Source organism: Onychostoma macrolepis, chromosome 02 (genome assembly GCF_012432095.1).
Source record: "Onychostoma macrolepis isolate SWU-2019 chromosome 02, ASM1243209v1, whole genome shotgun sequence".
Lineage (NCBI taxonomy): Eukaryota > Metazoa > Chordata > Actinopteri > Cypriniformes > Cyprinidae > Onychostoma > Onychostoma macrolepis.
Genome location: NC_081156.1, coordinates 35,976,952 through 35,993,141, shown reverse-complemented (window position 1 = coordinate 35,993,141; position 16,190 = coordinate 35,976,952).

The window sequence follows — 16,190 nt, the reverse complement described above, 5'->3', positions numbered from 1 at the left end:
GAGGCTAGGGAGAGGGAACGGCAGTTTAAAGAGAAACAAATGTATCTTGAACATGAACGGTTTCTTAAGGAGTTTGAGTTGAAAGTGGCTTCTGAAAGATCAACTCCTAGAGGTGATGTTCCTTTGTTTGATGTTGGTAGCCACATTAGGTTAGTGCCTCCTTTTTCTGAGAAAGATGTTGAGATATATTTTTCTCATTTTGAACGTGTGGCAACCACATCTAAGTGGCCTAAAAATGTGTGGACTTTGCTCTTACAAAGTGTTTTGGTAGGTAAAGCCCAGGAAGCTTACTCTGCTTTAAATCTTGAGAGGAGCACTGATTATGATGAGGTTAAAGCAGCTATACTGAAAGCATATGAGCTCGTTCCTGAAGCTTACCGCCAGCGCTTTAGAAGTTGTGTTAAACTTGTGCATCACACTTATGTTGAGTTTGCAAAGCAGAAGGAGAGTCTGTTTGATCGGTGGTGTACATCTCAGAGGGTGGTAAATAAGGAGCAACTTGGACAACTTATTTTGCTTGAAGAATTTAAGGACTGTCTGCCTGAAGTTGTGTGTTTATTTGAATGAGCAGAAGGCAGTAACTTTAGAGCAAGCTGCTATTTTGGCAGATGAGTTTGTCTTGACTCATAAGGTAAACTTTGGTGACAAACAGGTAGTCTCTCAGAGTAAGGACCAGAACAATACTTTCCGATTTGGAAAGTTTCCTGATTCATCTTATGATGAGAAAATGGCTAGTGATGGTTCAACTTCAGAGAGGGCCTGTTTTTACTGTAAGAGACCAGGTCATCTTATTGCAGACTGTCCTGTTCTAAGTAGGAAGCAGAAATTCACAAAAACAGTAGCGTTTGTAAGTTCTCCAGTGTTAAGTCTACCTTTGTCATCTTCACTTGCAATTGTTCCATCTGAGAAAGTGGAATGCAAGAAGGAAGAGTTAGCTGGCTCATCATTTTTGATGGATGGTTTTGTATGTTTGTCCTCTGACCCAGAACATAGACAAGCTATTAAGATTTGGAGAGATACTGGAGCTTTTCATTCTGTGGTTCTTCAGGATGTATTGTCTCAATGAAAAATCGGCACAAGGTTCAGAGGTAATTGTTAAAGGATTTGGTGGAGGATTTTTGTCTTTGCCTTTACATAACATTCATCTACAACCTGATCTAGTTTCTGGTAATGTTGAAGTTGCACTTTGTTCCCATATACCTATAGATGGGGTGTCCTTTATTCTGGGGAACGATTTGGCTGGTGGTAGAGTGCAAGTTGTTCCTGAAGTAACTTCCACTCCCTGTAAACCTGATAGCCCAGATGAGATTGAGTTGGCATATCCAGACACATTCTTTGTTTGTGTTATGACTCGTGCCATGTCAGCTAAGAGGAATGTTGAAGGCAAGCCTCCTTCAAATCAATCAGAGATTCCACTTTTTGATACTTTTATGGCCCAAGGTGATGTGAACTTCACCGGGTTTGGAAAGATGTTTCCATCTCGAGAACAGCTAATACTCAAACAAAAGCAAGATCCTACTTTGTCACTTATGTTTGAAGATGTGGTACCAGATGAAACATTATCAAATGTAGCTTCTGGTTATTTTATTAGTGATGGGGTTTTGACGAGAAAGTGGACTGATCCAAAAATGTCAAGTCAGGATGATTGGAGTAGTGTGTTTCAAGTAGTGGTACCAGAAGTTTATCGATCCGATATTTTGTCGCTTGTTCATGATCATTGTCTATCTGGCCATTTTGGTATCAGGAACACTTTGGATCGTGTGTTAAGGCACTTTTTCTGGCCTGGGGTGAGGTCAGATGTGGCTCAGTATTGCAAATCATGTCATGTTTGTCAGGCGACAGGTAAACCAAGCCAGTTTATTCACACAGCTCATGTTTTTCGGGTGATAAGTAAAGTTATTCCCGTAGCTCCACTACATCCTATTTGGAGAAATGGTTGGCTCCTGAACATGTTACACCTATTAACCCTTTGGACTGTATTGTTTTTAGGTTTGGTGGGGTTTGTGAATTGGCCAAACGGTATTTCAAATCAACTCCGGAGAAGATGAATTGTTGCTTTGATTTGAAAGGCTAAGCAGTCTGTTCCTGTTCAGGAGACCAAGTACTTGTGTTTTTTTTATCTGTATTTGGTTTTGTGTTACAGGCTCAATATAGTGGGCCGTACCTCACTGACCAGAAGGTTGTATGAGATTCTAACCATTTACATTTACATTTACATTTATGCATTTAGCAGACGCTTTTATCCAAAGCGACTTACATTGCATTCAAGTTACAGTTTTTACATTTTTATCAGCTCTTGCTTTCCCTGGGAATCGAACCCATGATCTTGGCGTTGCTAGCGCCATGCTCTACTATTTGAGCTACAGGAAAGCAGGAAAACATACACCAGCAGTTAATGTGAGGGAGTTTATTTTTGTAAGGTAATGGTCTTAAATTCTGCCACATTCGTGGAAAGGATAATGTGTTGGCAGATGCCTTATCAAGGTCTTATCTGTTTATCTTATTGTACATGTTAGTGTTGCATTAGGTTGTCCTATAGCAACATTTTAAGGGTGGGAGTGTTATGTGGGAGTGTTCTAACTTGTGTTTTGTTGCAGTTACCCAGTAGCTCAGGCTAATTGATGTCACCTGAAAGGAGTTATTTAAAACTCCAGGACATGCTCTCACTCTCTCTCTCTTTGATTCTGCAGCCAGCTTGGCAGTAGCTGGGCTTGCTTCGTGACAGTCCCTTCATTTCTCTTTTGATTATTTAATAAACCTTATTTTATTTGGTAAACCTGTTTTGTGTCCTTTGTTGCTTCCCCAGAGCCAGGGTTGTAACTTTAGATTTTTAATCACGTTGGCTAAGCACAAAGCACTCTGAGCATGAGGTTCCTCACTATTCCTATCCTGTGTGAAGTCCAAGGTACAATTAAAATCTCCCCCTAAAATAACAAGATCTCCTTCAGGTTGTTGTCTTAAAAAATCCTCTAATTTTGTGAACAAACGAATTCTCTCTGCACCTATGTTTGGAGCATAAATATTCACAAAAAGAAAAATAAGATTACTAATTTCTGCCCTCACAATCAGCCATCTCCCTGGATCAACTTCATGTTTTGACAAGATTTTCACTTTAACAATAGGGGAAAAAAGTACTGCCACTCCAGCACTCACATTGGACCCGTGACTAAGCATATGCTCTCCTTCCCACCATAGGCCCCATTCAGCCTCATTACTTTGATCACTGTGAGTCTCTTGTAACAAAATCGCACCTATATCCTTGAATGAATAAATGAATAATCTCTGAAAGTAACCTACTCTTTCTCCCATCTCTCATCCCATTAACATTTAGGGATCCCACCCGTAAGACTTCCATGAGAAAGAGGAAGAGAAAGAAAGAACAAGTACACAGAAAAAAAGAATTAGCAGTCATAATGATTGTTAAGCTTTTCCTTTGCCTTTCCCCTCGTCATCCGTTCTTTCCCTGCTTGTTTTCCTTGTCTAATTATGGTCATGTGCTTTTTTAATCGAAACCTCTTCTGCTGTGAAAGCTCTTCAAAGCTACTTGTTTTCCTTGCCCATGCAACAGAGGCAACAAACTTTTCAAGATCTGGGAAAAAATCACCAACTTCTACACCTGCTTTTCCTTTTGTTTCATCTAAAAAAGAGTTGATGTGTTCAAGAGTATACATATCCTTTCCAGCCTCTCTTGCTATATCAGACGTATCTGACCACTGTTCTTCATTTCTCAAACCAACATCAGCACTTTGGGATATTTCATCTAATTCATCAGTCATATTTCCTTCAGAAACTCCTCCTTTTGTTTCTTTTGAGTTCACACAATCCTTCATCACCTCTCTGAACTTCACTCATATCAGTCACATCAATCACATCAGTCACAATCTCAGAAACGCAAACCGGTTGCTCAGTACTCCCAGCATTTAAATTAATATCACTCACCTCCTGTGAGGCTGCTTTCTCCTGTGTCTCAGTTCTCCGTTTTTCTGTATCCTGATGGGTATGTTCCGCATTGATAACATCTCCACGCGATGTAGACATCCTCTGATTATTTTTATGTGGGCACAAAAAAAGTTTGTGCCCTAAATCACCACATTCAAAACACTTTACATTTTTGGTACTTACGTAAATCATGTACGAGTTGTCTCCTTGATTAACTCGGAACGAAACTTCTAAAGTACGCTCCGGCAAAGTCAAAAACATAAACACTTGGCAGCGGAAAGAAGTGACATGTTTAAGTGCGATATTTTTACAGCCTAAAGTAGGGCTATTCAATTAGTTTGTCATGGGGGCCAGTTCATGAAAAGCATCCCAAATGAGGGGCCGGAGAGATATGGCTTGCAATATGAGTGACACAACAGCAATATAGGAGCCCATATGTTGTATTTTTGCACCTTAAGACACCCAAGTAGGCTTTTTCTACATTCAAACAAGTTCATATGTTGTGTTTTGAAGCTGCATAACAACATCAGTGCATTGTACATAAGGCCTTTTCTACAAACATATTCAAATGTTGTATTTTGAAACCACAACATCAGTGCATTGTAAGATGCCCAAGTAGGCTTTTTCTACATTCAAATGGGCAAATCAAAGAGCCATATTGCACTCATTTAGAAACTCATTTAAATGAAACTTAAGTGCACATAACAAAAAAGTTCATAACATGGAACATAATATTGCATTTTTTGTTAAAGTAAATAATTTCAGTAGCCCTATTTAAACTACAACAGCCATCTCAATAATCGGCAAACATTTAGACTGCCTTCTAATGAGAGAAATGACATTTTTTTAGATTTCGCAAGAGCAGAGAAATCAGGTGTATATGTATATGCGTATATGCCTCATCTAATGACACTACCAGCTCCTTTGCTTTTGATGCAAACTCTCCCTCAACATTCACACAGAAAGGGTCCTTAACAAATTTCCTCACTTCAGTGAGGATACTAAAATGATCAAACCTATTGGCAAAGTTGGTTCTCAGTGCGTCTATGAAACCCGTCATCACCACTGTGATTTGTTGACCTGATGAGCGCCATGTAGGGAAGTGGAGAATTTTTCCAGGACATAGATCAGCAGAAAAAAGTGTGAGCTTTTTTTGAAATGCATGAAGTTTCTCCTCAAGTTGCATGACTGTTTGATCTCTGCCCTGTAGCTTGTTATTGAGTTGATTCAAGTGTTGAAAGATGTCACTCAGGAAACAAACAGCAGCGGAAAACTCCCCATTCTACATAAGCGTCAGAAACTTTTGAGCCTGTTTGTGCTTTGAATTTCGGAGAAATGCCAGGATCTCATCTTCTAGTTCACAAAATCGTTTCAATGCGTTTCCTTTACTAAGCCATCTAATGTCATTGTGGATAAGCAAGTCATTATATTGAGCCGACATATCTGACAACAACTGGCGAAAAAGGCGGTGTTGTAAGCTGGAAGTACAACGAATAAAGTTAATAATAGCCATGGTAGAGTCCATGGTCTCTTTTAACTCACCGCTTAATTTTGCACACAAGAGGCTTTGGTGAATAAGGCAATGTAGTGATCTTGGCTGCGGAACCACAGCCGCCAAACGAGCAGAAAGGCCCTGTATCCTGCCTACCATTGCTGGCGCACCATCAGTTACTAGCATGCTAATACGTCCCAAATCCAGCTTGTTCTCCACAAAGAATGAATCAATTGCATTAAATATTGCCTCACCAGTTGTGTGTCCCTCCAAAGGAAGTAGTCCAAGTAAATCCTCCCGAAAGCATTCACTGTCAAAGAATCTCACATAAAGGCACAATTGGGCTACATCGCTGCTGTCAGTCGATTCGTCCACTGCAAGAGACATTACCGGCACCTTCAGTGCGTCCAAGAGAGTCTCAAAGACATCCGATGCGAGGGCCTCCACTCTCCTTATAGTTGAGGTGTCTGATAATGGAATTTTCTTGATTGAATCAAGCAAGCTGTTTCGGGTTTTCTCGTCTGTAACCACCTCCTCAACTGACGCAAGCATACACTCCTTGACAGTCTCTGCATCGGTAAACGGCCTTTTCTTTTTTCCTAATATCCATGCCACTCGCAAGGATGCAGACGTCGCTCTCTCTTGTTCTGTACAAGCTCCATACAGGGTAAGACGTCTTTTTTCATAGCATGCAGATAGCCCCCCAATTTTTTGCTGCCGAGCATCTGAGCCCAGTGGGAATGTGGTGTCAAAGCTAGCATGGCTAGTCTTAAAATGTCTTCTCAAGTTATATTCTTTACACACGGATATGCACTCATTGCATAGTAAACATACGGGCTTAGCACAGACAGATGTACACAAATACTTCTCTGTCCATTCGCCAATTGAATAGCCCTGGCCTAAAGGAATCATTCTCACTGGGCTTGCTATTTTTCCAAATCTTTGCAACTCTTTCGTGATGACATCATTACTAATAAAAGGTGGTACATTAGAAATCGTGATTTTTGTTGCTGGAGCGGATAGTGGGGTCACTGGGACAAACATTTCCTTAACCCATATTCCACTCAGTCAACTGGTTGATCAGCGATTCAGTTTTCAAAAAAACAACAACCGCTTTGTTCATTCGTGAGGCTGAAACAATATTGTCAAAACCTGCTTGCTCTCCTACAACAACAAGTAGCTCCTCTATTGTCACGCCAGGCTCTGGTACACACCTGCACCCATTTCTGAGTGATAGATCAGGTGGTGTTTGCCCGGGGAATAGACGCCATCTCTGCGTCTAAAATTCCACGAGCACACGATAGAAACTTTCCCTTATTTTAACTTAATCCTTGAATAACGAGGGGAAAGGGAAAAAAGAAAGAAAGGCGCACTCAATCCTCCTCACCCACACTCCCAACATGCAACACGCAGAGAGAGAGAGAGAGAGAGAGAGAGAGAATTGCACCGCCATTCTCCTCAAAGAGGCGATGCAAGCACCTTTTCTGCACTTCCAAAGAGTTCCCCAGCTGGTGAAACCTGTCTAGGCCCAGTACTTGAGTTGTATTCCTGTTAGATCAGCCCCTGTACTGGGCTAGGTGCCCATACATGAGATTCCCTTCAGGTAATACTGTATGCATGCATATTTTTCCATGGTACAGGTAAACCTGTGTTTTTCCTTTGGCACAATTCCTTCTGTCTGACGCTGCGCTGATAATAGTTCTATCTCTTCTCAGGTAGGACCTACTGCAGTGGTTCCTTGTCAGTTCGTCCATACGGGTATTCTCCATGTCACCTCACTGTAGGTAGAAAGTGGCTCTGCAACATTCCCCAACGCTAAGCTACCCCTCACACAATTTTTGAGAAAGTTATGTATGATGGTTTCCTCCTGGCGAACAAAAAATGTCTCTGCAAGGAATGTTCCCTCTAAGCTACATGTGTGCTAGACCGCACAGAAACAATAATGTGCCACGCACATGAAAAATTAGTTGCTGTAGAACTCGAACACTTGGTTGTTCAATGGTTGCAGACGAAATAGCTTTAACACAAGAGTCAACGCAAATGCAATGACGAGAAATAAAACGTCATGTTTTGAAGAAAAGTGGTGGAAACGGCGGATGATGGGCACAGAATGATAACACAACTCAGAGACATTTACAGTTACACACAGATGTATTGTGCAAACTGTACTTCATAGGGAGGTTTAGATAATTATATAAGAATTCACGTTCTCTATTCTTTTTCTATTCTGTTTTCTTTTTATTTATTATATAATTTAAAAATGACAACCTTGCTACGTGTACTGTGTTAAGCGAACTGAGACTTATAGCACTTGCGTGTCATTGCTCTTTTGTTGATTTTGCTTCCATTGTCCTCATTTATAAGTCACTTTGGATAAGTGTCTGCTAAATGACTAAATGTAAATGTAAATAATATATTCTATTATATATAATATTATAATATATTGTATTATATAATGTAAAAAATGTTTTCTCAAGTAACCTAAAATTTGAATTATTTAGTTACATCAAGGGTCAAATTAAATATAAATAGCACATTAAAGTTAAAAGTTACAAACGTTTTTGTGTGCTCCCTGTTTTTGCTCAGGTGGCCGAAATGTCCGCCCAATAGAGAAAAGTTTTGCTCAGCAAGAAAAAAAAAAAAAAATTAGAGGGAACATTGCCCACAAGGTCAAAAATTACTAGTATTATTACACTATTATTATTAGGGACATAATGTAGGGAATACTAGAAGCACACACTTCACCAAACACACTTGTGTACCTACTGTGTGTAAATGTGGTCTTTTCTCTGGTGTCTCTCTCCTTCATCAACAGCACTGGGACAAAGTATCTGAAGTCAAAGGTCAAGGGTTAATGGTCATGCCCCTGAGTTCGGCTCTGGCTTTTTTACAAGCGTGATGAATAACAGGCAGCAGCTAGACGGGGTCTTGTACACACACACACACACACACACACACACACACACACACAGACACACACACACACACACACACACACACACACACAGACACAGACACAGACACAGACACAGACACACACACAGACAGACACACACACAGACACACACACAGACACACAGACATTCACTCAACACACAAACATGGCAAAAATATGGCAACTTCCATAAAACAAGATCAGTTCACGTCAATAAAAAAAATACATCAGGTTCATCTGCTCTGTGAACAAAAGAAATAAGCAAATAAATATATATATATAAAGAATGCAAATGTGTTTATGGTAATGTTTTGTGAACATTATTAAAGACCATATATCTCTGAACAAACATTCTATTATTAACATTACTGAAAGAAAATTTCTGTTCTGAGAATGTTCTCTGTTAGCTGAGATATAGTATATAGTCCAAAAATATATGTTATAGTAATAATTCTCAGTACTGAACAAATATTTTAATTACTGAAGGATATTTGGACATGAAATGTGTGTTTGTGTGAGAAAACCCCTCACGTGACGCCGGCAGGCAGTCAGATAGACAGGATGTGATGCGTCACATGGACGCTGCTTCCTCTTTCCTCCCCACTTCCTCTTCTCTATCAGCTCACAGGACGTTGGGTAAGAGCGAGGCCTGCGCTGCTTCCTGTCTGAGATCACAGACTCACGGTCATTTCCTGTTTGGTGACGCCAACGGCGTTCACTTCCTCTGAAGACCAGCAGCACTTCAGATTACAGCAGCTTCCCTGTTCATTAACACCATAATTAATCAATTCATAAAATGACAAAGAAACGTTTAAACACAACACACTGATTAGAATGGAAGCTTGTTTCCTTAAAATAAAAATATCTCACAATTCTGACTTTTTTTTGCAATTGCAAATGTACATTTTATTGTCTTTTTTTCTTTCTCTTTTGGTGAAAAGCATCAATAAAGAGTTCAACTAAGAAAATATTTATGCACTTTGTGCATGCACTTTCATTAACTATTTACTTTCAGAATATGAGTGAAATGTTATGTTTTACAAGTCATGCTTTTCATTAATACTTTGAATTAGATTTAATAAATCAAGTTGATGAGTAGCTGAAATTTTATATATAAAATATGTATATATATATATATATATATATATATATATATATATATATAACCCATAGCAGCAGCTGAGTGATGATCATCCAATCACAGGCCTGCAGACTGATGATGACGGAGGTCAAAGGCTCATGGATACTAATATCAGACAGCGATGTGAGTGTTATTGATCACTGAAGAATAAATATCTACTCATTAGTGGAGGGTCAGAGGAGAGCAGCACGACGAAACATCAGCGTTTATTACAAACCCGTGTCAGACGTCAGTATGGATCCGTTTACTGAGGAACACATCCTCACAGCCTTCAGTATTATAATCAATGAGTCTGTGTCTGTTATCAATCACATTCATGTTCAAACACACACACACACGTTTGTTTTTGTGAAAAGTGGGTTCATCCCATAGGCGCAATGGTTTTTATACTGTACTTACTGTATGTGCTATTGCCCTACACCAACCCTACACCTAAACCTACCCCTTACAGGAGACTTTCTGCTATTTCAGATGTTCAATACACTCCATTCTGTGTGATTTATAAGCGTTTTGAAAAGTGGGGACATGAGGTAATGTCCTGAAAAGTCACCTTCTCCTTGTAATACCTGTCATACTCTTGTCATTATACATATTTATGTCCTCATTTGTCACAAAAATAAATACTGTAGTACTGGTGTTCCACAGGGCTGTGTCAGCTCACCAGTTCTTTTTACACTGTACACTAATGAGCGCTCTAACAGGCACCCACAGAATTGCATTCTTAAGTATTCTGATGACACAGCTATTCTAAGTTCACTGAAAAAGCAAGACTCTTCTTCTATTTATTATTCAGAGATCACGTCATTTATTGATTGGTGTGACGTTAATTTCCTAAAAGTGAACACAAAGAAAACCGAAGAGATCATTTTTGATCCTAAGGGTATTGGGGATCATACACCTGTATTTGTTTACAGTCAGGAAATTGCACAAGTTCAATCTTACAAGTATCTAGGTGTGTATATTGACAAATTTCTTACATGGAATACGCATGTTCCATTGGGTTTGTGAACGACTTTCACAAAGATTATATTTCTTACGTAGACTGTGGTTTTATGGTGTTGACAGTAAAATCATCTTGCTTTTTTATCACTCTGTATTAGAAAGTGTCATTAGGTATGGTTTGTCTACCTGGTATCTAAAACAAAGATACAAGGTATTGTACGAACTGCTATGGAATGGCTGGACAAAAAGACTATCCCAGTATTCAGTCTCTTTTTGAACAATGTACTGTACATTGAAAGAGGCCAAAATGATTTTAAGTCCTCTGTCTCATGTTTTACATTCCAGCTATGAACTGTTATCCTCTGGCAGAAGGTACAGGACCTACGTTGTAAATTGAACAGATTCAAAAATTAGTTTGTGCCTGTATCTATCAGGCTGCTGAATCTGGAGCATCGAGTGGAGCAGGGTTTTTTTTCTTTTTCTTTCTGATATTTGTGATGGTGTATATGGATGTGTATGTTTATTATGTATGATAGTATTTTTTATATTTTTAGGTGTACCAGGTGATGTTGGAATGTTGGTTTTGAGTCTACTCCAAATTTCCCTACCAGGGACAATAAAGTATATTTAATTTCATATTGCCCTACACCAACCCTACACCTAAACCTACCCCTTACAGGAAACTACTGGCAATTTTTGAATTTCATAAAACACCGTTTTGTATGTTTTTTAAGCCTTTTGTTTTACGGGGACACAGGAAGTGTCCTCGTAAACCAGGGATACTCAAATCTGGCTCGCGAGATCCACTTTCCTGCAGAGTTCAGCTCTAACTCTAATCAAACACACCTGAGCGTGCTAATCAATGTCTTCAGGATCATTAGAAAGTCACAGGATAGTTTGATCAAGGTTGGAGCTAAACTCTGCAGGAAAGTGGATCTCGTGAGCCAGATTTGAGGATCACTGCCATAAACCATGTTTACGTTGTAGTACCCATGTTATTATACACATTTGTGTCCTCATAAACCATATATACCAGTACACACACACACACACACACACACACGGTCACTCACAGAGCTCTAATCAGATCAGCATTCAGTCTGTTTTAAACACGAAGCATCAGAAGACTCTTATGAGCTTCAATCTTCAGTCACTGTGACTGAAAAAGCACAATTCCTCAAAATATCTGCTTTTGTGTTGCACTGCAAAAAATACTTCCTCAGCAGTGTTGGGGAAAGTTACTTTTAAAAGTAATGCATTATAATATTGTGTTACTCCCTAAAAAAGTAACTAATTACATTAGTTTTTTATGGAAAGTAATGTGTTACGTTAGTTTTGAGTTACTTTTTAAATCTGGGCAGGGCTTGCTTGTTTGTTTTTAATATAAAAACGTTCTTCTTTTACAAATGTAAAAGCCCTTTCACACCAAAAGTGAAGTGAATCCGCCTCAGACTGAAGCAAATGTAGATTCTCGTCTGTACAGTAGAGGGCGCCGCTCAAACTAATCACATGAAGAATATGACGCAGGAGAAGAAAGTTCAACACTATTCAGCAATAACTAAAATAAAACACAAATGTGTCATTTATGCTTATTAGTATGGTTGAATTGGATCATCGAAGGACAGCAGCAAAGACATTGATTAATAAAATACGATTAAATACATAAATGATATTTGTCTTATTTAACATATTTAATTATTGCAGGTTTGTATAATATTCTCAGTTTGTATTTGAGTGTTTTATTGATTTTGAGGAACACTGAATGTGTTTTTGTGCAGGTGAGATGAGTAAACACATGTTGATATTTAGTCTAGAACTACAGTAAGATCACGTTCACACACAACGCTCTGCACTTACTCCTGATTTCACCAGAGCTGTCAGTCAATACATGAGAAACACAGTAACTGGAGTCACTTATTTGAAAAAGTAACTCAGATATTTCCCCTTCTAAGTTAAAAAGTAACATGTTACTTCACTAGTGACATAACTTGCATTACTTTTAATGTGTTACCCCCAACACTGTTCCTGTTTTTGTCTTGCTTTCCAATACAAACATCTACATCTACATTTACTTGAGAAACAAAATGACTTACATTGACAAAAACAAACACACACACACACACACACACACTTAGATGAGTTTTTAGATGAGATGACATCTGCCAATAGGGGTAAAAAAAAAAAAATTACGTTTGAATTTTTTTTTTGAATTTTTTTTTTTTATTATTGTATTTATTCATTTTTTTCACCCCATTGGTAGATATTTGATGTTTTTTTTTCATGTTTTAAGCACATGCAATGTTTTTCTCAGATAACAAAAAATCTGATCACTTCTTCGGGTTATTTTGCATCTCAAGCAAATGTATCTTGATTTAGGGATGTTTAGATATTTGCAATGAAAAAAAAATTATATATATATATATATACACACACACACACACACACACACACACACACACATATATACACATATACATGCATATATATATACACACATATATATATATATATATATATATACACATATATATATACACATATACATGCATATATATATACACATATATATATATATATATACACATATACATGCATATATATATACACATATATATATATATATATATATATATATATATATATATATATATATATATATGTATACACATATGTATACATACATACATATATATATACACATATATATATATACACACATATATACAGGTGCTGGTCATATAATTAGAATATCATCAAAAAGTTGGTTTATTTCACTAATTCCATTCAAAAAGTGAAACTTGTATATTATATTCATTCATTACACACAGTCTCATATATTTCAAATGTTTATTTCTTTTCATTTTGATGATTAGAGCTTACAGCTCATGAAAGTCAAAAATCAGTATCTCAAAATATTAGAATATTACTTAAGACCAATACAAAGAAAGGAGTTTTAGAAATCTTGGCCAACTGAAAAGTATGAAAATGAAAAGTATGAGCATGTACAGCACTCAATACTTAGTTGGGGCTCCTTTTGCCTGAATTACTGCAGCAATGCGGCGTGGCATGGAGTCGATCAGTCTGTGGCACTGCTCAGGTGTTATGAGAGCCCAGGTTGCTCTGATAGTGGCCTTCAGCTCTTCTGCATTGTTGGGTCTGGTGTCTCTCATCTTCCTCTTGAGATTCTCTGTGGGGTTCAGGTCAGGCGAGTTTGCTGGCCAATCAAGCACAGTAACACTATGGTCATTGAACCAGCTTTTGGTACCTTTGGCAGTGTGGGCAGGTGCCAAGTCCTGCTGGAAAATGAAATCAGCATCTCCATAAAGCTTGTCAACAGAAGGAAGCATGAAGTGCTCTAAAATTTCCTGGTAGATGGCTGCGTTGACTGTGGACTTGATAAAACACAGTGGACCAACACCAGCAGATGACATGGCAGCCCAAATCATCACTGACTGTGGAAACTTCACACTGGACTTCAAGCAACATGGATTCTGTGCCTCCACTCTTCCTTCAGACTCTGGGACCTTGATTTCCAAATGAAATGTAAAATTTACTTTCATCTGAAAAGAGGACTTTGGACCACTGAGCAACAGTCCAGTTCTTTTTCTCCACAGCCCAGTTAAGATGCTTCTGACGTTGTCTCTGGTTCAGAAGTGGCTTGGTAGCCCTTTTCCTGAAGACGTCTGAGCGTGGTGACTCTTGATGCACTGACTCCAGCTTCAGTTCTCTCCTTGTGAAGCTCTCACAAGTGTTTGAATCGGCTTTGCTTGACTGTATTCTCAAGCTTGCGGTCATCCCTGTTGCTTGTGCACCTTTTCCTACCCAAATTCTTCCTTCCAGTCAACTTTGTATTTAATATGCTTTGATACAGCACTCTGTAAACAGCCACATCTTTCAGTAATGACCTTCTGTGACTTACCCTCTTTGTGGAGGGTGTCAATGTTCGTCTTCTGGATCATTGCCAAGTCAGCAGTCTTCCCATTATTGTGGTTTCAAAGAACAAGAGATACCCAGAATTTATACTGTAGGGATGGTCATTTATTCAAACTCAAATGTAAATATTCTAATATTTTGAGATACTGATTTTTGACTTTCATGAGCTGTAAACTCTAATCATCAAAATTAAAAGAAATAAACATTTGAAATATATCAGTCTGTGTGTAATGAATGAATATAATATACAAGTTTCACTTTTTGAATGGAATTAGTGAAATAAATCAACTTTTTGATGATATTCTAATTATATGATCAGCACCTGTATATATATATATATATATATATATATATACACACACATAAATATACACACATATATATATATATATATATATATATATATATATATACACATATACCGTATTGACCCGAATATAAGACAATGTTTTTTCTTGGAAATACATCTGAAAAACGCGTTTGTCTTATATTCAGGGTCTAGACTTTGACATGTCAGTAATACACCCACAACAATAGGTGGCGCCAAAAACGCCAGCATTTTACCAGTATTTACCATACTTTCAAAACAAAAATTAGAATTGGAAAAATATGCAATATGAAAATAATTTAAGAATAAATGTGTTTTACAGAGAGAGAAAAACAAAAAAAACAAGATTTGGTTTTCAAAAAGCCTTTTTCCAACAGGTACATCTGGAAAAAGGGGGGTCGTCTTATATTCGGGACAATACGGTATATATATACACACACATATATATATATATATATATATATATATATATATATATATATATATATTAAATATTTTTTTTTGCAGTGTGCATAGAAATAAACTATATGACACAGTAAATAATAACCAAATTTTTATTTTTGGGTGATCTTTTTTTTCTCTTAAACCAGTTTAACCAGGAAGACTCCTTCAAGATGACGTTCTTCTGGTGAACAGACTGACTATGTCTGTGTTTTCATGAGCTTTGCGTCTTCATTATCTCAAGTGCGGCTCAGTGTTGTACAGAAACAAATCACACCGTTTGAAACTCATATCAAACGTCAAATAAATCCACTCATATAATATTTAATTTGACGAAACAATATTAAGAAGATTTAAAAACATCCTTTCACTTAGCATTTGAGAAAAGCTTTTTAAGCTTGATTTCACATTCGTTTTCTGAATAAAGTCTGGAGTAAATCCACGTTCATCCACAGTTACGTCCAGATCATGGAAGGTTTCTGCGTCTGTTAATCTACATTGTGTTTTGAAGCAGGGTTTTTATTGTTAACTAAAATTAAAAACATTTCTGTTACTTGAAATTAAATTTTACATTTTTTTCAGCTAGTTTCCAATGCAACATTTCTCATTTTCTTTTGAGTACTAAATAATTATTAAATAATTACAACAACTAAATAATTATAATAACTAAAAATTAATACTATATAAACATAGTAAATAATAATAAAAGCAAGACACAACATAAACTACTAGAACTTTAAATTTAAAGTGTAAACAGAAAATATAAAAAAAGAGAAACGTTTACATTTTAAGAACTAGCACTAATTCAAAATATTGCCAAAACCTGTAACAGTATATGAACGATACTAAAAGGACAGTAATTTGAAGCGACACGCTGTTGTTTTTGTGTGTGGTGTTTCCAAATGTCAGACTCATCGTTTTCTGTTTCAGATCCTGCTTTACCAACAAACGCAGAGTGAAACCGCGGAGATCAAACCAACGGCTGACAAACACACCTGTGATAAACACACACTCGACATCAGCGGCGTCACGTGACTCA